This window comes from Balaenoptera borealis, assembly GCF_965194805.1.
Source record: "Balaenoptera borealis genome assembly, chromosome: 2".
NCBI lineage: Eukaryota > Metazoa > Chordata > Mammalia > Artiodactyla > Balaenopteridae > Balaenoptera > Balaenoptera borealis.
In genome coordinates, this window is record NC_138867.1 from 160,610,332 (window position 1) to 160,633,330 (window position 22,999).

Below are 22,999 nucleotides of genomic sequence, written 5' to 3' on the forward strand. Positions count from 1 at the left end.
TGCAGTTCTGTGGTCCCTGCAGAGATGAGGTGGGTGCGGGGGACCCTCAACCCTGCTGGCCTCTGCTGCCATCCCCAGGGCCCTTGATGTGGGCTTCAGCACAGCACAGCCAGCCTCAGGAGGCCTGTGGGACCACTGGGGCCCCGGTGGCGATCCCCTGGATGTTCCTGGGAACGCTCCCATGACTCCAAGGCCAGTCCTGCCAGCACCCAACTCCACCAAGCTGGCACTCCTTACCTTTTCCGGATTCCGTTCGCAGCTCCCTCCTCATACGCATTCTCAAAGCTTCCAAGAGGGGTGACCCCACTTCTCTGCTACAACTCCACCCTGAAGGCAGCCCCCGCCTGACAGCACCGCCCGCCCCCCCCCCCCCCCCGGCAGGGCAGCCCTGAGTAGCTGCCCCTCCACGTGCACTGTCCGTTCCCAGGTCCCACGCCAGCCCGCCGAGGGGTGGAGCCTCCAGGAGAGCCGCTGTCCGCTCGCACTGCCCCAGCATCACCACCGCCACTTGCCGCCACTCTGCACTTGCCTCCTGTGTGCTTCCCCACCCCGGTCCCCTGCGTGGGTCCCCCGCTGCGCGTACACAAGCCTGTGCAGAGACAGAGCACAGCCACCAAGTCTGAGCCTCGCCGCTGACGTCTGTGCTTGGAGAGGCTGGAGGAAGCTGCTCCCCAGTCGGCTTCACCGCAGGGTCCTGGTACCCAGTCTGCCTCCAGCAGGGAGGTGATGGGACCCCACGGAAGGATGCCCAGAAGCTCTCCCGGCCCGCGGGGTCTGGGGCTGTTCAGCTCTCTAATGCTGGGTCCTTCGGAGATAAAGTCTTCAGTCACCTGCCTGGGCACCCCATCCCCTCTGAAGATACAAACTCAACCTCCTCCAGGGTCTTGGCCTGGAGGGAGGAGCCGCCCAGGGTCAAAGCCCATCCCTCTCTCTTCCCACCTCTAGACCTGTGGGAAGGGCTCAGGCTAAACTCCCGGTGCCTCTTCTCTCAAACCCTCAAATGATAAGAGGTATGTCTGTCCACCTTGCAGGGTCCTTACTCCGCCTGCCAGTAGGCGACATGGTCCTGGAGGTGCTTCTTAAACTGCCAGTCTCACTGTCTTAGCCTCAGAGTTACACACGCCCAGGAAGGACCCCGGGTACACGGCGTCCCGTTACTCCCAACTCTACTCCTGAGCGTCAGGGTTAGCTGACAGCAGGCGACAACCCATTTCAGGGATTTCTCATTTCCAAGGGCTCTTGAATGCAGAAAGAGCCCTAAGAGTCAAAGGAATTTGGCTCCAGTGGTGAAGTTACAAGTCATCTGGCAAACACTTACAGCTGGAGGGCCAACTAAGCACCCCCTTAAATCTCACCACACAGACTCTGCTGATCCGGGCTGGCCGGTGTGGTTCTCCTAAGGTTGCTTGTGCTATCGATCATCTTGCTGTACCTCCCAGTTAAAGATACAGCCTTAGGAAGATGGCTGGACCCAGACCATCAGGCAATCATATTTACCCATTGACCTACCCTCTTCCTCCCTCCTTCCTCCCTCGCTTTGGAAGCTTTAGCGAAACATATTTCACTTCCCACTTTACAATGAAATCATTAGCCTCTAAATAATGCACCTTGCATGGATAGGAGGGCAGGCAGTCTGCACACACACCTGTGCTGGTCGCTCTGCCCAGTGAAAGGGAGGAGCAGAGTATTCCCCAAGGGGCTTTCTCGGAGCTTCGGAGGCTGAAATTTGAGGGTTGACGGGGTGTACACGTCAGGAAGTGAAAGAGAGAGACTCCAGCTGCGGGAGAGGAGGGGAGAGACTCTCAGTGGTCTTCCTAGGTAGTGAGCTGTCGGAGCGAGTGGCATTCCTCCCCATCTCGCCCATGAAACTGTAAACACAGCACATGTCTCTGTGTCCTTTTCCTAACAATGGATTATTTTTTAAAATCTTTTAACTCTGTGTGTTGTTGTACAGGAGGGTCACTGAGGGATATATTTGAGGCTAGGACCCCTAACTCCATGAATAGCAAAGTTAATATCTGATGCAGCCAGGACGTTGCAAAGCCTCTTGGGACCCCAGGCACCCAGGATCGCTGTGCACGGAAGAGCCAGCTGCCCATTCGCTGCTCATCCCCCTGCAGGCTCCCCTGTCACTTGCTTACCTGGCCTCCTGTCTGTATGTTCCCTGTTGCAGCTCACGGTGCTTGACTAACTGAGCCCGAAGCATTCAGAGCCTCTTCTGCTGGGTGCTCAGAGCACTGATCCCAAGAGCTGCACCACCAAAACAGGATTCTAAGGGTCGACAAAATGGGAAATCTCGCAGTTTATCCTCTTTCTAAGGACCCACTGTACTTTTTGTTAGTAAAGCCTCTTAGATAACCTTTAAGAAAGACACCTGGGTTTTTTTCCAAACTCACTCAACTTTTCCCATAATGAAATTTTTATTAATATCCCGCAGACGTGTGCTTCACAAAAGCACTCAGGAAGTCTTTTCCAGAAGCGTATAGGTCGTGTCTGCAACAGTAGTTCTCGTGCAAATGCAGCAGTGAACTTTGCATGACTGTTTCAAGGATGTTTAATGAAAGCCAAGGGCATGATTCCTAAAATGCAATTCAGTGAAGATAATTATACAAGGAAATAAACTAATATGGTTCAAGTCATTGGCCTTCTGGTAGACCAGTGAGAGGCATCTGCCTCAGACTGCCTACAGGGGTGGATGGGGCGGGGGACCTTGGATGGTCACTCCTAAAGGGCACTCCTCTCCCAGACTTTGTAAGTACTAAACAGCCCACAATTCGAGGTTAGACTCTCAGAGGGAAATCAAAAGCACTGTTATCTTGCTTTAATAATTGAGGATAGGATCTATATGCTTTGGAGAGGAGAAAAGCAAATGGCAGAGATGCCATCCAAGTAGGAAACTTGGTGAGCTAATCAGTATTCTCCCCTGAATGGAAGTCTCTATCCTCCTCCAGGACTGAGGCAGGGACGGACTTGCCTGAGGTCATATAGTGAGTTGGTAAGAGGAGAAAGTCACATCCAGTTCCCAGACTCTGTTCAGTGGTTACTCACCCTACCAACAACCCAAAGACCTCAGCTCTTCTTGAATATCTTGAACTGAGTTGTGGGCTTGTAAGGTGCCCAGAAGTTTTGTATGGTTTTGTTTTATTTCTAGTAAGTAGCTGGAAGTCTGAGACCACGGTTGATGCACAACCAGAGGAAAGGGAAGGAAAAGAGGAAAAAGTACATGAAGTGCGTCCTCCTGAACTCTTGCTATTTTGGTTTCAAACTTCACTTCTCCGTACTCTAACCATGAAAATACCGATGGTCATGGTGATGGCAGTGGCTGTGATTTACTGAGCACCCACTCTGTACTCTGTCCCGTCTTAAGCAGGCTCTCTTGATTCTCATGCTGGTTCTGTCTCATTTTTCTGACTTTTAAACCTTGGAATGTCCCACCCACTCCTCTTCTCCATCCTCACTCACTCCCTTGATGATCTCATGCAGCCCCAAGATTGTTAATGAACTACGCACTGATGAGCGTATCCCAGCCCCGGCCTCTCCCGGGGCCCCGGATGCTCACACGCCTCTGTCTACCCATCACCTCCACTTGGGTATCCAACAGACTACTGCTGCTTAATGCGCCTGAAGCCAAATTCTTGGTTCCTGCACCCCACAACCAAAGGGTTCTCCTTTCACCCAGTTCTCCGTTTCAATATGTGACAACTCCAGTTTACCCATCGTTCAGGACAAAATCTTTTTTTTTATTGCAAAAGTGTTGTTTCTTTTTTCTTAAATTTTTATGGGAGTAGAGTTGATTTACAATGTTGTGTTAGTTGCAGGCTTACAGCAAAGTGAATCAGTTATACAGATACGTATATCTGCTCTTTCTTAGACTCTTTTCCCGTACAGGCCATTATAGAGTATTGAATAGAGTTCCCTGTGCTATACAGTAGGTCCTTATTAGTTACCTATTTTATACACAGTAGTGTGTACGTGTCAATCCCAATCTCAGGACAAAATCTCGAGGTGTCTCTTTGTGTCTCACTATTCACCCAACCCACCCCTCATACTAGCTCATCCTACAGGTTCTACCTACAGAATATTTCCAGATTCTGACGGTCACTTATCACCACGACCACTGCTGAAATCCAAGCTCTCTTCCTCTCTCACCTGGAGATGCAGTCACCTCCGACCTGGTCTTTTGGCTTCTCCACTTACAGTGTTGTTGTTTTCTTTATTGGAGTATAATTGCTTTACAATGTTGTGTTAGTTTCTGCTGTACAATGAAGTGAATCAGCTATAGGTATACATATATCCCCTCCCTCTTGGACCTCCCTCCTCCCCCCCATCCCACCCTTCTAGGTGGTCACAGAGCACCGAGCTTACAGTCTTAAAAGCTACTTTCCACTGAACAACCAGAGTGGTCTTTCTAAAATATACATCAGGTCATTTCTCTGCTCAAGGCCACCAGTTGTTTCCCATCTCACTTAGAGTAACCCTGCCAGGCTGTATGATCCAACCAGCCCCTGCGTGCACACACACACACACACACACACACACACACACCCTCTCTGCCCTCTTCTCCTTGACCCCCACTTTCCCACCCCTCCAGCCACACAGAGCTTCTTCATGCTCCTTGAACTTGCCAAGCACTCTCCCACTCCAGCACCTTTCAACTAGCTCTTTGCCGTACCTGGACATCTATATGGCACCTCATTTTCTTCCAGGTTCTGTTGAAGTATCATCTTATCAAAGATGCCTTCCTTGACTGTCCTTTAAGAAAAGTCATCCCCACATGCATACACTGTCTCCCCTACCCCTCAGCCCGGCTTTATTTTTCTTCTAAGTATCATAACCACCTGACACAGATGTCATTGCCGTTTTCCATCTTCCCATGTTAGACTATTAACATCCGAAGAGGAGAGACTGTTCTGTTTACTGCTTGATTTCCAGCACCTAGAATACGCCAGAGTATGGATTTATATGTTTATATTATTTGTTAAATCAATGAGTGCAGGTACCGTGATCCAATTTTACAGATGAAGAAACAGAGACTCTTAGAAGCTGATTACCTGCCAAAGACCAGTAAGCGGTAAGTTCAACCAGTAAGTTCATCAGACACTGGAGTCTTTGCCTTGGTGTCCAGTCCCCTGTGGTGCCACCACGTCCATCACATTCACAACAATAAGGCATCTCCTTCTCCCGACCTCTCTTCTGCTGCTTCCGGGAAACAAACTGCTCTCGGGAGGTGTGGTGGGGAAATGCACAAACCAGCAACAGGCAGAGAGAAGTACAGGGTGTGTGCGGTTTTATTGGTGCCACACACCCGGCCTCTTCTGTCTCTTGTAATCGAGTTGCTGAAATGTGTACGGCTGGCCCAGATTCCAGGGCACCTACTCCAGAGGAAAAGCGGGGCTTGCAAAGGAGGCTGGAGATGCCCACGGCCACCTTGCTGAGCCTCATCACACACGCTGCTCAGGCTTCTGGATTAATCATGAGATGTGGAAAAGAGCAGGAAATCTACCTCCGTAACTGCAGCTCAGCTGGGTTCCTTAGGACATTTCCCAGCAGGCAGAGTGATCCCCGCTTTGCCAGTACTGCAGGCCCATCATTAAGCCCAAGATCCGCCATCCCCTCCTGGGAACAGAGTGCCTGACTCGCCCTCCCACCAACACCTGCCGGGGGAGCCAGTGGACGCCCCTGACCCAGAGCTGCCAACAGATGCCGCCGCCCACCTGGCTGCCACAGGATGGGGCCGGGAGGGACAGGGCAGCTGGCCCCAGTCCGGCTTCCCGCTCCCCCTCCCCCGCCCCTCCCCCCCAGCGCTGACTCCCCCCAGCTCTCGTCAAACAGAACCAGCTCTGCTACTTACCAAGTGTAGCACCTTGGGCACGTTATTTAATCCAAGCCTCGGTTTCTGCGTGTAAAGTGGGAGTCAAGATCACGCTGACCTCCTAGGGCGGCTGTGAGACTGACCGAGACGAGGTCTACATGGCAGCCAGCACAGTGCTTGACCCGTAATGGAGCCGGGTAGGTGGCAGCTGTCATCAACACAGACTCAGAGGGCTGGCAGGGGTATCAGAAACCTTTCAGCCAGTGGGAGGCACTGCCAACTACACCCCTGGTAGGCAGGGAGAGCTGGACCAGTTGCCAGCCAGCCCATCCCTCAGTCTCTGGGGCAACTGCAGGGGTTCCTACCAGCCCCTCCCTCCTTCCTGCATCTGATTCCGATGCCATCAGCAGTCAGTGAGCCCAGAGGGACTCTCCAAAGCTCCCCTGGCTTTCCAGTTTCTAATTTCTACCATGATAACCTACCGTGGGTCCAGAGAAAGGCAAACTCTTGGCCACCTGAGGGACAGGGAGGCAAGATACCCAGTCTCGCTGTGGCTGATGGTAGACAGCACGATGGCAACTCAGGTTTCTAAGCCTCCAAAGACAGTGGGGCCAGGCATGTGCCTACCAGCTTGGGTGAGTCTATTGCTACATCTTGGGGAACTGTGTTAGTCGCCTGGCATCCTGTTGGTGACATGACCTGGCTCACAGTGAGAGTGTTAACACACAGAAATCAGCAGACGTTGCCAGTCAAGGTGCCTCCCTTACCCCAACCCCCAAGAGCTGGTGAACGTTTATCAGCCCACCACCCAGCAAGACTGTTCTCGCTCCCCACCCCTGCCTTGGTTGCTTGTAACTACTCCCCTCCCACTACACGCCCATCTCAAGTGTTCCTGAAATAAACCGCCAGAGACAGGTGATGAGAAGCCACTGGGGATGCGGGCAGGGGGGCTGACCCCCTGAGCCAGCATTAAGGCTCCGCCTCCCTCCTTTCACTGTCTGTGCTCCTTCTCGGAAGAAAGTTCACCAGCAGGTATTTGGATGCAAAGACTCATCACCAAGATCTTTGCACCAGTGCTCCGAGGTGCATGTGGAGCAAAGAGGCAACCAGGAAAATGACTCAGAGCCCCGGAACTCTGACCTCTAGGGGACCACCTAGGGTCACAGAGACTTGTGGACTCCGCCCAGACCCCATGGAGAGCCTTGTGAGGAAGAGCTTGTGGGGCTGGTGGAAAAGGAGGGCTATCCAGTGTCAGCCAGCATCAGCGAGCTCAGCAGAGACCTCAGCTTCTCTGGGGTCACATCTGCATCGCCCCTTGAGGAAGCTGAAAGGAATCCAGGGCAGCAGCCTTGAGGCTGAGGGAGACGGAGCATCTCTGCCCCCATGCCCTTCACCAAATGGACACTGGCCGTTCTGTTCCATCAGGAGCATCGCTGAGCAGCAGCAGCTTCTCCAAGGACCCAGGGGCCCCGGATACTGGGAGTGGCACCGCGGGACCCCCGATGGGCATCCCCCTCCTCCCGCTCTCTCCCCCACGGAACCCCTTCCCTCCGCAGCAGTAGGTTTCTCCCTGAACTTTACCCTTAAGGGAATCTGGTGCATTCTCTCCTACAATATTTATGACCCACATCAATTTTTCATTCATCCCATCACTCAGCTTCTCAGGCGAGTTTGGAAACTTTCCCTCTGAGTTCTCCTTCTGCTGAGGGTGAGATGGGGACCGGAGTAAAGCCCCAGGGACCTGCTGCACCATCCGCCCCGCCATCCTCCTGCCCAGAGAGCCAGTGTCTGCCACGTTAACTGCCAGCCCGTCCGCCCCTCTTTCTAAGCCGCTCACAATCTGATTACACCTCAACGTCCAACCTTACACCCCACCTCTGCGGCCCCTGGCCCCCCCCCCACCCACTTCTCACTGTGATCTGCAAACACAAAGCTTCCCCTCCCTCTCTGGGTGGGGAAAGGGGTTCCTATTGCTTCTGACCCTGTCCTTCCTTTGGTGCATCTGGCCCTGCCTCATCCTCCAAGCCCAGACCAATTCCACATCTTCCCCCAAGCCACGTTTCCCCTCATCTAACCCCCATACCATCTCCTTGCTCATCCCTGTTTCACTTCAGCCAGTAACTAATGACTCAGTATTTAGCTGTTCTTTAACTATTCTCTCTGGCTGAAATGTAAGCTCCCTAAAGACAGAGTCTGCACTTTCACACTTCTGTGGCCTGGTTCCCATGGGGCTTACGGTATATAGCACCAGCTACGTAGCAGGTGCTTCATAAATAACTAGATACAGAAATAAATAGCAAAGAATAAAATAACATAATAAAATGATAAATAATAATATAATTATAAATAAACGATTTAATACATAACTTGGTGGAAATCATTTGGACTTTTCTCTAATTTCTACCATGGGTCTTGGTAGAAGACCCATGGTAGAAATTATTATAATTGGGTCTTGTTTTTATCTGGTCTAATCTCAGATGTAATGACGATAATACAGAGATGTTCTTATCTCTGAGAAATACGATAGTATGTTAATTATATTAATAATAATAACGATTGCTCCAATTTATTGAGCCCTTACTCTGTGCTGGAAGCAGCAAAGTGTTTTGCAGGCACTATCTAGCTGACCTTTCAGGTAAGTGTTGTTATAACCCCCATTTCACAGGTGAAACACAGAGAGGTTGTGACTTGTCCAAGGACACACAGCTAATACGCGTTAGAGCAAATGCTCAACAGCTGTAGCTCAGACCAGGGCCCATGCTTAAACGTCGCCTCGTTCCTGCCACAGCTAGTAGCCCTGCAGCCCTACATCCCTGCGCACAGTCTCCAGGAGGGCAGCCTGAGGTGTGGACAATGCAGTAGCCACCAAAGGCCGGTGCAACCAGCCCAGCGAAAGAGGAGAACCTTCAGGTAAATATGGGGAATGAGCATAAACACTTATATCTGCTCCCGCCTGAAATACCAGAAATGTTACGTAAAGGAATAACAAAAGGGTCGCTCCCCAAAGACAGGGAGAGGAGGGGAAGCCACAGCATCAACACGACACAACAACCAAGACCCAACACGGCCAAAATTAAATAAATAAAATAAATTAAAAAAAATTATATCAGAAACGAAAGTACTTCTATTTAGAGACAGATTCAGCAGTAAGGATACTGACAGCAACAGAGAAAAAACAAAAGAAAAAAAACATTAAAAATTAGAGAGTACAAAACAATGAGAAAGACACAGCCCAGGTTCATTTAATACAGGGACAACTAGTCCTTAATACCTTACCTGTCTAGTAGAAATCACTACAATGCAACTTATTTTTACTGTGCATAATGTCACTCTAATTTATCTAGAAAGGATTAAATTGTGTTCAGCACTTTCTTTTTAAGAAGCATGAACTCGTTAAACTTAAAAGTTTTTTAGTTAAAATGTTTATAACATAGAATCCTAAAATAGTTTTCTCCTGATAGTCTGCCTTCCTCTATATGTACAAGCAGTCATACGTGATGATCTGACTGGACCTGTTTAGAAAGAAAAGGCAACTCTGCCCAAGAAGCTACTTTGCATGAACCTGAGATGAGGTGGAAGAAGGAAAATCACTGGACTGACTGAAGCAGAGTGATGATTAGGGATCAATGAAAATAGAACAGTAAACTGAGGGCCATGAATCCTGGCACAGCAAACAGGAGTAAATGAAAGTTTTCAGGAAAATAGTTATGTGGGATGCAATATGCAGTCAACTAACCTTTGACCACGGTGCCCAAAACACAAAATGGGGAAAGGATAGTCTATTCAATAACTGGTGTTAGGAAAATTGATACCCACATGCGAAAGAATACCATAGACAAAAATTAACTTGAAATGGATTAAGGACTTAAATGTAAGACCTGAAACCATAAAACTTCTAGAAGAAAACATAGGTGGTAAGCTATTTGACATAGGTCTTCGCCATATCTTTCTGGATTTGACACCAAAAGCACAAGCAATAAAAGTAAAAATAAACAAGTAGAACTACATCAAACTAAAAAGTTTCTGCGCAGCAAAGGAAACAACCAACAAAATGAAAAGGCAACCTATAGAATGTGAGAAAACATTTGCAAACTACCTATCAGATAAGGGATTAATATCCAAAGCATGCAAAGAACTCATATGCCTCAATAGCAAAATTTAAAAAAAAATTCCAATTAAAAAGTGGGCAGAGGACCTGAATAGACAGTTCCCCAAAGAAGACATACAAATGACCAACGGATATATGAAAAGGTGCTCAACATCACTAATCATCAGGGAAATGCAAATCAAAACCACAATGAGATATGACCTCACTACCTATTATAATGTTTATTATGAAAAAAGACAAGAGATAACAAATCTTGGTGAGGATATGAATAAAGGGAACCCTTGTACACTGTTGGTGAGAATGTGAATTGGTGCAGTCACTATGGAAAACAGTATGGCGGTTACTCAAAAAGTTAAACATAGAACTACCGAATGATCCAGCAATCCCACTTCTGGATACATATCCAAAGGAAATGAAATCAGTATCCCAAAGAGATATCTGCATTCCCATGTTCATTGCAGCATTATTGACAATAGCCAAGATAAGGAAACCTGTGTCCATCAATGAACGAAGAAAGAATATGTGGTATATATATTCAATGGAATATTATGTAGCTATAAAAAAGAAGGAAATCCTGTCATTTGTGACAACATGAATGAACTCGGAGGGCATTATGTTAAATGGAAAAAGTCAGACTGAGAAAGACAAATGCTGCATGGTATCACTTACATGTGCAATCTTAAAAAAAAAAAAAAAAAAAAAAATTGAACTAATAGAAACAGAAGAGAAGGGTCCTTGCCAGGGTCTGGGAGATGAGGGAAACAGGAAAACGTTGGTCAAACGTACAAACTTTCACTTTTAAGAAGAATATGAATAAGTTCTGAGGATCCAATGTACAACATGGTTACAGTAGTTAATAATACTGTCTTGTATACTTGAAATTTGCTGAAACAGACTTTAAGCATTCTCACCACCAAACAGAACAAAAACAAAAACAAGGGTATGGGGGTAGAGGGGAACTATGTGAGGTGATGAAAATGTTAATTAACTCGATCAGGACCAGTATTTCCCAATGTCTAGGTGTATCAAATCAGTTTGTACACTTTAAATATATACAATTTTATTTGTCAATTATACCTCAAGAAAGCTGGGAAAACAAGAACTAAATAAATATTTAGTAAATGAAAAAAAGTTATGAGGTAGGTGTTTAGGAAATATTAATTAGGAAACACTGTACAGACAGGACTAGAGCAGACAGGTACTGCAAACAAGGAAGTAATCTCTCTCTTCTTCTATGGCAATAAACTAAGAGTACCCATGCCTGACAGCAATTCATCAGCAATGTCCCAAAATTCAGATTCCCAAGAGAAAGAACAAACGAATAGTAGAGAAGAGATGCTATGTATATCCTCAGCCCACAGCTTTATCTGTTTTCAGGCTACAAACCAGTTTCTTACAGTCCCCTGGGAATAGGAACATGAACCTGCAGGAGGATAATGGCTGCTTTAACATCACTCTCTAAGCTCATCAACGATGTGCTAATAGTTCATACATTTAAGCCAGACACTCGTAACTCATTTTCAGTGGTGCAATTGTCTAATAAATTGTTGGAAACTTTGAAAAATCTTCAGTGTTCCATAAAAATGAAGCCTTTTCACAATAATTGAAACCAGTAATGCAAAACAAATGTATTTCCTTGATAAATTTAGTTTTAAGTAAGCTTTAATTTATATGCTAAATTTTTTAATTTAGTTCAAGTTTTGGCAGAGACATGTTTATTTTAATTGTTGGCCTTCAAAACTCTAGCTTAGGAATAAGCATCTGCTTCTTTTCAATTTTCCGCAGAAACTAGATAAATTTCTTCAAGTTGCAAATGAGGGGTGAACATACACTGTATTGCTTCTGGAAAGGTTACAAAATTGCAGCACTTTTTGTGAATCCTTTATGAGAGATCTTACAGCATTACCCTTAAATCTTAACTAGGGTTCTTATATGTACTTACATTTAAGCTGTTTTCAAAGAACATAATACATTAGCATCTAGACCTTGTGCCCAAATAGCCCTCTTTGGAGCACTTGTCGAATACTCTAATACATTTTGAACTCCTCTCATTGCTTTATAGAGATTCACAAAACACATGGATCCTTTCTCTAAGATGAAAAACCTCCCAGAGGAAAAGCACAAACACAGCCTCAGCCCACCTATACTGGAGACCCTGTAACCAATCTGACAAACATACAGTGCGTATTTCTCCAGCTATAGCCTTTGGAAGAAATCAATAAAACTTTCAGAAAATTAAAGTTAGAGCTCTTGAAACACTGTAGGAGGTAACATTCATCCTTTGCAAATACCTTAAGAAAACTGACTTCTGAGAGAATCCAATCCCTATTATAAAATATTCTTCCTTCACCAGTAATGGCAACACTGGTAAAGGCACTGCTAAGCATGTTTGCACTCATCTGAACCAAGCAGGCATAGAACCTAGGTAACAACGCCCACTGGCTATTAATATGATTGAAACTATCTGTGAATTGGGACTCAGTTGATATTAAGATGTAAAACCCCTGAAAATCTACAAGAGCGTTTTCTTCTGGGGTGTTTTATTTCGTCGGTTTCTTTTTCAGTCTACCTTTTAAGGTATTACCCAATCGCCATGTTATGTATGGTGTCTAGCCATGGTACTGATGTTCATGATTCCATGAAATGGCATCTTTGCTTTACAAAGTATCAGGGTTATAACAGAGAGAGTGGTGAAGGACTAAGAAACATACTTTAATAGAGCCAGTTAACTTGCTGGACACTAACATCCAGTCAGGAGCCTCAAGTAAAATCTCTGCCCAAAAGTTTCAATTGCTAAATAGCAAGGGAATAATACCAAGGCCCAATCACAGAGTAGCAAATACCAGAGGCCTGGGAAAATCCCAAGAGAATAGCTTCAATGGCAGTGATTCTCAAATGTTCAAGGTACACAACAATCACCTGGTGAATGTGTAAGAACAGTTTCTGAGGCCGATCCTCTGAGATTTTAATTCAGCAGGTCAGGCGAGGTCCATGAATTTATAGTTCTAACACGGCTGGCGGAACCAGAGCTGCTGCTCTGAGGAACACACTTTGAGAACCACTGCCCCACCACTATTAAATCAGAGTCGGCAGTCTTCTAAAAGGCAAGGTGACTTGCGTGTTCATTAAAGTTTGAGAATCACTGCTTTAGGAAATGAGGCAACAGGTTTGTTTGGTTTTTTCCTTCTTCCTGTGATATCAGGATAGGGAGATGGTGAAAAGAGATGTTTTCAAAAGAAAGTAAGTGCTTAAATCACACTCTTTGTCATGAAACAAACCTATCTGGCCACCTTGCTCACCTTCCCCAATGAAGCATCACTCACTCCTTCCTTTATCCACCTCTCCATCCTCACTGTACCTTACCTAGGGCTCACGAGGTGACAGAGGTCCCATATGAACTTCAGATCTGCATGTTATAGATTTCCCGGGAAAATCTAGAATTCATATAATTGTTTTTCTAGTCCATAAAAATTGCACTGGCATTAAACAAAGAATCAAGTTTGAATTACATACGTTTAGAAAACTTTTCATGTAAATAACTTCACAAGAAATTCACAGAAAAATATTGTTTTAGACTGATTGGCAACAGGGCCACGACAAGAGCAAGAAATGTCAACAGAGGGGCCTCCTGTGGTCACCCATGTCTCAGAGATGGAGGAAGGAAAGATAGCCTCTTGACTGATTTGCACTGTATGTAATTTTACATTACATGTAATTACGTGGACTAAACCAAGTGTAACACAGAAGACTAAACATGTTATCATTCCATGTGATGAGCCTCTACAAAGAGGAAAAAACAGAAGATGTGAAAAAAAACACTTTTTTTTCTACTTTAATTTTGTACCTATATGAGATGATGAATGGTCACTAAACTTACTGTGATAATCATTTCATGATGTATGCAAGTCAAAGCACTACGCTATATACCTTCAACTTTTACAGTGCTGTATGTCAATTATATCTCAGTAAAACCAGAAGGAAAAAAAAAAAGTGGAAGATGTGAATATATCAAGCCTTGGCAATGGGAAAGGCCTAAGTCCACGTGACTAATCACACCTCCTTCTTGCTGATTCATGCTATTGTAGATTCAGCAGCTCCAGCAGCGAAACAGCTTATCTGTTAATAAGCTACAGAAAGAAGAGCCCCAAGTCCCATCACGCACTGCAGAAATGTGAGTTGAACTGGCAAACATCTCCCAATCCACCACAACAACCCCTTGCCTCGCTTACCTGAAACTTTCACACATACCACATCTCCCCAATTATTTCCATAATCAGTGAGCCTATTGCTGATCTAAAACCTGACACATACATGAGTAGATTCCAGGTCTGTTAAGTACCAGGAGCAAAGGAGGACATAGAAAAACACCGCCTTTAGTCTCATTTTCTCTGAGAAATTCAGTGCACTGCAAGACAGCCCTGGACTGAGAACACGGAACCAAGGTTCTAACACCAGTTTTTCTACCAGATACCTTGAAGCAAGTCACTTGGCCTCTTTCATCTCATTTCTTTCGAAATTAGACTACATTATCATTCAGATACTTCCATATCTAGGAGTCTGTGATTATGCTGAGTATCCATGCTATTAGAAAGCCAAAGAAACAGCTACTCAGAAGCACATGGAAAATAACCATCTTGGATGAGACTTAAGAGCTGCAGTGGCACTAGCTCCACACAAGGCATCCTAATCCCAGGTCAGAACTCGGTACTGCAGGCTGCCCAGAAACTGGGGCATATAATAAGGTTTATTCATATGAGCATCCTTCCTAACTTATTCAACCAGAAGCCTTTCATGAATACCACCCAGATGCTGAAATTAGGATCGCCATCCTTAGGTATCAGGGATTAAAGTATGATCCAAAGAGTTCAAGTTGCCTCCAAAATGTCTGCAACTGCATGGAAGTTGAAGGCCTCGCTCACCTCATTCCCACCACATCCTGCAAATCCTTTTCTTAGAAGGAAATCAGAAACTCCCTTTTTTGAAGACAGATGGGTAATTCATGTACAACCATCTATGAGACTGCCTGCATGGGGCCTCCTTGTTTGAAGACTACAGAGATTTTAAATTAAAAGAACCATCTATGTCAACTCTGCCTAGATGATGTGTTCAAAGGGAAGACTCAAAGCAGCAAACCAGAGGGAACTTTTCGTTTACTTATTTCTCAAAAGCCAAATAAACCCTCTAGGAATGGTTATCTGTCATTTCCTTTCTCAGCACCCACTGTTCCTTCTTCTGGCTGCAGTCACAATTTTTATTTGCAAACCATGACTACCGCCCTCAGTGGACCCATGTCTTCTGTCCCAGGGTTCCTTTTCCTCTAAGAATTTTATGATCTGCGTGAATCACTTTGCATAGATAACTAAAATTGATCATTAAAATCTGAAATTTAAAAAAAAAAAAAAAAAAAAAAGAGCATGCAACACCCTGTTCTTATTTTGCTTCAAGGATACTCCTACTGAGCTCATGGAGCTGAAAGCTGCAAAAACTTGAAGGATCCTCCTCTCAGGTTGAAAGACTAGGACATGAAGTACCCAAGTATGCCACACAGAGTTCAAGAAAAGGAATACAGCCAGATCTTCCATCTAAGTATCAGGAAGAAATCGGAGGTAGGGAAAAGAATTGGGGTAGCTCAGCAGTAGCCTTTTTCTTAACGTCAGAACCCTGATTTTTATTCCGAAACAAGACTATAAAACAACATTTCCCAGACATTCTCGCATGGAGGTGTAATCATGTGACTGTGTCTGGGCCAATGACCTGCAAGAACAAGTGTTATGCTGGCTTCCAAAAGGCTCTGGCAAAAGTCCAACTTAATGAAATGAAAATGTCTGATTAGACCTTGACTTGTCCTGACAACTCTGGTCACAGGGAAAGCAGTCTTATTGACTCATCATGTCATTTCGCTCAACTATTAATGCAAGGTGTATCATGAGGAAGAAAGAACTGCTTGCAAATGTACAAAATAAGCAACAAATACCCCTGTCAACAGTATTAAATTATTTATCAATCACACACTACAGGTTATATCACAGTAGTTACAATGATGGAGGCCACTGGGTCCTCACCAACAAAAAGACTGGTTCTTCCACTTTTAGGACAGTTATTTAGAGCAGAGGTTCCCCAACCCCCAGGAATCTGGCCGCACAGCAAGAGGTGAGTGGCGGGGAGCGAGCGAAGCTTCATCTGCCGCTTCCCATCACTCACATTACCACCTGAACCATACCCCAAACCCCCCGTCCGTGGAAAAATTGTCTTCCACGAAACTGGTCCCTGGTGCCAAAAAGGTTAGGGACCGCTGATCTAGAGGACTACAGGGCACTCAGCGTTTATCAGGAGTCTGTGCTTTCATAGAATCTACTCTTCAGTAAGTCTACGAATCTTTTATCCTTGGCCCTAAACGCCAAAATCAGGGTTGTACTTTATTATAATCAAGGTGTTCAGGAATTTCTGGTGAAAATAAAAGTTTATACTCCTATTAAAAGTGAATAAATGTTTCTGAATCTACCTTTCATCTTTGGTTAATATGTTTCTTACTAAACAAGCCAAATTCATAAAGGAAAAGACAGGTTACCTCATAACACTTTCTTTTCAACTAAAGCAGTAAAGACCCACACTAACACTGTATTTTTTTACTTCCAAATTCTATACATCAGGCTTCTCACAGAAACTTTCACTTCAGCCAGTGGAATACCTTGCAGGAGGCAGGCACTCAAGAAATATTTGTTAAGGTGACTTGAACATAGTAACACATTAGGTGAACATTATAGGAAGTTAGCCTAAGGGCTCTTCACTGAGAAGAAAACAGCTTTTTACCATGTTCTTTATTGCCAAGTGAAAGGATATACATATATAGCCTTGTTCGCTCAAAATGTACCCTCTCCACATCACTGACATCCTGTAAATGGCCATAAATCACAACTGGTCCTTGTCATGAGAAAAACTGTGTGTCAACTTGAGTGTGTCTGCCTTAAACGACAGGTGCAAGGGTAAAATCAAACATATTTAAGTGCTTGGGAAAGAAACACTGCTCTACAGAAGCAAGGGACTATTAGGGGCAGGAATTATAAACATATACACCTTTTATAGCAATAGACTCCAGACAGGAAATCAGGATGAGACTGGTCTATCCTGGCATTCATTTCATAGAGTTTAGTTTTGTCTGATGAATGTTTAAACCCAAAGCACCGCAGTGGTAGTGCCAATATATGTCATATTTTCAGTTGCATCTCCTTTCTGGACTAGGAGCGTCCCTAACTACTCATAAGCCTTAAAATCCTAATTATTGGGTAGACCAGCGGCAGACTGGAGTGACACGAAATTAAGGTTGACTTTTAAGAAAATAGGCACATGTCTTGTACTTCTCTATTAGATACACTTTGGCAGTTTGCAGGGCCCAAATGAATTACAGAAGAGACACAGGTACTCTTAATACATCACATGCCTTCTAAAAATTCTGGAAGACGTGGGGAGTCCCACATCATTTCTTTGGGACTAGAGACGTTGCCAAGGACTAAAATTGATGATGCATAGAAGGAGAACCCTCCAAAACTAACTCCTCTGCTTTGCTGACCCAAAGGAAGCCAAAGGAAAGAGACTCTCACTCCAAGTAACTCCCTAAACTAACAATGTTTAGAAAAAACAAGTATTTTCAAGATGGTTCAGAGTTGGAGGATAGCAGGCAGAGAGTAGAAACTGACTTGGATTTGATTATGGGGTCACGAGAAAGGATCAGAAATGTTCATTTTTAGTTGTTATTACTGAAGTTTTTATAAAATCCCAAGACATTCACTAGAACTTTACTAATTAAGACACGTAACCCACACACAACTAGACTACAAATACTTCTAATACATGTTTTTGGTTTTTGTTTTTTTGAGAAAGAAATCTCAACTACCAAAGGTTCACCAGCTGCAGGACTTCAAAGGCAGTAATAGGAGCAATGGTCTCCAATGACTCAATTTGGAAAGAAAAATCTCTCACACAACCCACCCGTTAGGCAAGATGACATATACATCTACTTCAGGACACCTTACGTTTTGGATGAATAGCCTTGAATTTACTTCACAGCCAATAGCTTGCCAGAGAAAACTTCGAGTTGGATCCTATTACTTAATACACTAAATCCACAGCTCAAAGTCCATCTCACTGGATAATTGAATATAACTAGCGATGGGAATTAAAACTGAGGATGCCAGCAGCCCTGATTTCACTGTTATTATTTGTACTGTGTGAAATGATTTTCATATTGGCAAGTATGGGATCTCTGAAACTGTGCACTCTTCCTATCTACCATGGTACATACGATTATTTGCCCATGCACGCTCTGAGGGGCAATGTGGTACAATGAAAGGAGCCCTGAGCTTGAGTCAAAACCAGTTCTAGTGCCAGCTCTGCCACTATCTGGCTGAAGACCTTGGACCACACTTTAGGTCCAAGTTTACTCATTAATTTATTTAATAACCATGATTTGATCACAGACCTAAAAGAACACAACATTGCTCAGCTGTAAAAGGGGGGAAACTAGACCTAGTTTATAGACCTGGTGTTAGATTTAAATGAGATAATGGGTGTACTTTGCATCCAAGACACATTGGTGCTAGTCTTCTTCTACCGCAACTAACAGGCACTGTGTTCAGTCTAAAACACCACTGCAGGGAGCACACTGGAAGCCCTCATCTCGTTTGTCATCACTGGGTAAAGCCTCTTGCCTCTTAGTCAGTAAAATCCATGAAGGCCAGGATTTTCTTCTTTCTAATACACAGACACATCCTCTGAACCTGCATGTGCCTCAGCGCCTAGTAAGCACTTAATAAATAATTGTTGAATGAATAAATTCTCTTTTATTCCTTAAAATAACTCTGGATCAACTAATATTTTTACCATTTTACAGTGAGGAGGCTGAATAATGAGATAAACTGTCTATAAAATCAGGTGATAAGTCCCTTCCAATTCCACAATGCTATCTATAGTTTTTATATTTTCCAATAGTTCATCATTATATCATTCTTCCTAAATAATTGCTACTTACTCACATTTATTGGTTATTGCTTAAATAATAGCAAGAGTCTCAAACTATAAAATCTACTCCTATCTTTAAGGAAAATAAAATATTTGAACTATAAAAAAAACATTTGTTTCTAAGAAAACTTTATTCTCACATCTACACACAAACTATCTAATGAGGTTATTCTTAAGAAACTCTTCCAAGTAATTTTCCCAACCTGAACTTCCATGTACTTTTCCCCAAATAAGAAGCGAAATAAATCAGTCAAGAGTGATATTAAAAACATGGGGGCAATCCTGTCCCTAAAACATTTCTTCACCAAAATTTGGATTCTTTCACTTTCAGAGCAGCAAGATCATCTTTTTTACTATCTTTCAGAAGATAACTGTAGCTTCCCTAGTCTGGGGCCCTAAATGAGAAAGACCTGGGTTAGATGCAGCCAATGTCACAGGGTCTCGTGGCTCTGAATCAGTATTTTCACACACTCCCAATCATAAATGCCCCAGAGACCTCCTATCCCCAAAACGGACACTGCTGTATCTCAAGTTCAGGTTTACAGAATGATGGCCTCCTCCAAGGCCTTCCTTAGAAAACGTATTCCCAAATTTGCCATCTCACCTCACGCTTCCTTCTCCAAAAGCAGCCTACTCTTTACCACTTATAAGTCTTCTCCTCTAGAGGGCTGAATGTATATTGGGGCACTCAGCAGATATTACACTCTACTCCATCAAAAGGATCTCATAAATTTGTTTTCATTTAGTAATTAACATTCCTCTAGACTCGCAGAAGTGCTGAGGGCAAAGTCATAACGCTTTTAATGGCAAAATCAAAATGGAAGCCCAGGTCAGACTTCACATCTAATGCTGTTGCTGGCAGACCCAGGGATTTTGAGACCGAGCAAGATGATTTTATCATTAAGGCATCACCACTGCTGTGCAGGGAATTTCTCTTTCATTACACCTCAGCTCCCTCCCACCTCAAAACGCTGCGTAGAGTTCTAACATACTCTGAAACCACAGCAACTTATGACAGAGCAGCCATCATGATGACCTGTAAGTCATCAAGATACATATCAACCACTGGCTATGTTATTAATACTTGAAGTATCAAATTTGCTAAGGAAGCAAAAAGGAGCTTCATTCTTCCTCAAGGGGAATCAGAAACCAGTACGTTCAAGAGAGGATTTCCATAGGAAAACCGCCCCTGCCACAGACAGCACCTACCATCAACATGTTTATGGGCAAACACAGTATCAGAAAAACATGCTGTGAGTCTTAGAAACAGCATATGCCTCATTTCATACGGGCTGCTATGGTGCCAGGCATTGTTTTCTGTTTTTTGGGTTTTTTTACTGCATTTCAGAGAAATAACCGTAAAATGAAGGTCTATAACCAGCATATAACACAATAAACAACAGCATCAACTTCTGCACCCTTTTTGTGAATGGTTTCCCTATGCTTTAATTGAAAATGTAAGTTTTAATATGCTTTGCGTTTTCTCTCAAAATACTTTGGGACCAATTCTATTCTAAGACTTCTGTATTTACCATCTCCATCCAAGGTCCAAAGATTACAGAATTTACAAATGAAGGACACCCCCTACACACACACACACACACACACACACACACACACACACACACACACGCACACACGTCAGTAATAGAGGAGCTATGACAACAAAATTCCTGAATGACAGAAAGAAACACAGAGGACAGTGGCTTGAAACAGCAATGGTGGTCACCACAAGCTTTGTCCTAGAGTTCAGCTCAGGTCTTTCTGAAAGCCTGGACCAAAAATTCACAAAAACAAGAAGCAGTAACACAGTTCACGTAACTTTCCTGAGCTTAAATATATAATAGATCCGGGTAACTGTCCAACCTAGGTTGTATCTTCAGGGAATCTCAAACTCTCATAAAAAACCAAGGTTTCTGGCTCAAGAAAAGGCTTAAAGTTAGAGATGAGCATTGTTAAATCACTGGTTCCTATTCACATTTCAACCCTTGAAATAACGTTTCACTACTTGTCTCAGTCACCAGCGACTCCAGTCTGTCTTGAGAAAGCTCACACGCCTCCCTGGACTCAGCCATCTCCTTCTCACCGACAGGTCAGGTCCAATACAACCAAAGCTTAATTCACTTTAAAGGATATGTGAACTATTATTCAAGGACAGTAGCTGTCTGTTTACAGAAGCTTCATCCACATCAAGGCAGCTGAGTTTGTGAGCTTGATTTTTGTATTCTTCTTTCATTCTGTCAAAATTCAAGTTTACAGATATTTCTACTTTCAGTCTATTCTTTAATACATGTCCCGCTCAGTGTAAGACAGGACTCAGAGTTTCAATGACATAACTGTATATTTTCCCAAGAAAATTGTTTATGTACCTTTCCATAAATGTTTTAACTTTTTCACCTAGAATATAAAATCCTTGAACAAAATGTCTGTCTTCTATAGTTTAGCAAGATACATGCTCAACACAATTTCCAAATCACCTTTAGTACCAATTTTAACCATGAAGAACACTGAAAATTCTACTGTAAATTATCAAATATATGGAAGCAAATATATAAATGAAATTCTTCTGTCATTTACTACAAAGAAGAGAGATACAAACATAGGATAATTTCTCAAATGAGTTTCAACTACTTAATGTGCTACTTTAAAGCATATTCACAAACAATAGAAATAATCAATCTGAAGAACTGGATTCATCTCTATACACAAGGGACATTTTTATACAGTTTCTCGAAGAATTAGCCACACAAGCACAATAGGTACCATAAAGATTAAAAGAAAGTAACTGCATTAAAAATACTTCAGTTTATTAAAAGGAACGGTTCTTATTTTATAGGTATACACATCTATTTTTATAGAAAAGAACACATCTATTTTTATTCTAATTTCCATGACTCACTCCCCACCCATTCACCGAGGAGATAGATAACAGTTGATCCTATTTTTCACCTTTTAATTTATTCTACCTGGAGAAATAAAATTCATCACTGTCCCATGTTATTTTCCCTCCCCTTTGGACATTTATCCACTAAATAAACATCTACTACCCACTGCTGTTAAGCAGTGTGCTGGGTCCTGGGGCTCCATCCCAGTCTCCTCCGCTGGTTTCCCCTATTTGCCCCAATTTCTAAGCGCTGAAGTGTCCCAGGACTCAGCCCTGTCTCATCCTCAAGTCAGTCTACACATGCTCACTTGGTGGTCTCAGCTAGTCTCCTGGTCTAATTAGCATCTATCCTATGCTGACCACCCCCATATTTATATATACTGCAGACTTCTTTCCTGGGCTCCAGTTTCACATATGGACTCACCAACTCATCCTCTGCCAATAGATGTTTTACAGATCTCGAACGTTTAACAGGCCCAACTAACTCCAGATCTTCTCCACCAAACCTCCTTTCAAAGGATGAAGTTGATGACAACTTCGTCCTTCTAGTTAGTTAGGCTGAAATCCTTGAAATCATCCTGACACCTCTTTCTGTCATACCCCACATCCAAGCTATCAACAAACCTCTCTTGGAAGGCTGGCCAAGGAGACACTTTGACGTAAGCTTCTGCCCAATCCTGACGCCTCTGCCTCCCTCCCACTATGTTGTTCCCAAGGGCACATGCTTACAAGTATTCTACACACTAAACCCTGTCTGAGTCTACTTCCCAAATGATCCAAATGCTTCAAGTCTTCACTACAAACACCCATTACAATATTGTGCATAGAATAGCTTATCCCTACTAGAAATAAAACAAAGGATGATTTTAGCTGATCTACGTGTAGAATCATATAGTTATAGATTCAGAGATTAAGGATATTTCTTGTCTTCTTTACAAGGACACTGATTGCCTCATGCTGCCTTACTACTCTTTTTGTTTATCCTTCATGCAGCAATGAAAGGCTTTAAATAAATCTTATCCATTCAAGTCCAACTGGTATTTTTTCTTTCTCTTCCCTGAGGAGCATCTTTTTTCTATACTACCACTTCTCTATTACTTCAGTTATTCACTGCATTTAGCTGTTTATCTTATTTTTTTCAGAAATATTCCTTCATAACAAGGAGGTGCTAAAAACCTCA

At 43.6% G+C, this 22,999-nt stretch overlaps 2 long non-coding RNA genes across 8 annotated transcripts in view; one reads left to right on the forward strand and one right to left on the reverse strand.

Annotated features, from left to right (window-relative positions):
* The window catches only part of LOC309623775, a 103,380-nt gene that overhangs the window by 19,135 nt on the left and 61,246 nt on the right, over nucleotides 1-22,999 (reverse strand). For 4 of the 7 annotated variants that reach the window (XR_014241619.1, XR_014241620.1, XR_014241621.1 and 1 more), the window contains 3 exons: nucleotides 2,142-2,271; nucleotides 1,646-1,777; nucleotides 584-805 (listed from right to left, as the gene is read on the reverse strand). This is a non-coding gene — a long non-coding RNA (uncharacterized lncRNA). Of the gene's footprint in view, nucleotides 1-583; nucleotides 806-1,607; nucleotides 1,778-2,141; nucleotides 2,272-22,999 lie in introns of all 7 variants that reach the window. The other 3 variants (XR_014241617.1, XR_014241618.1, XR_014241622.1) reach the window with 2 other exon arrangements.
* On the forward strand, nucleotides 7,707-13,825 carry LOC309623786. The gene is made up of 2 exons (XR_014241642.1): nucleotides 7,707-8,722; nucleotides 11,983-13,825. It is a non-coding gene; the product is annotated as an uncharacterized lncRNA (long non-coding RNA).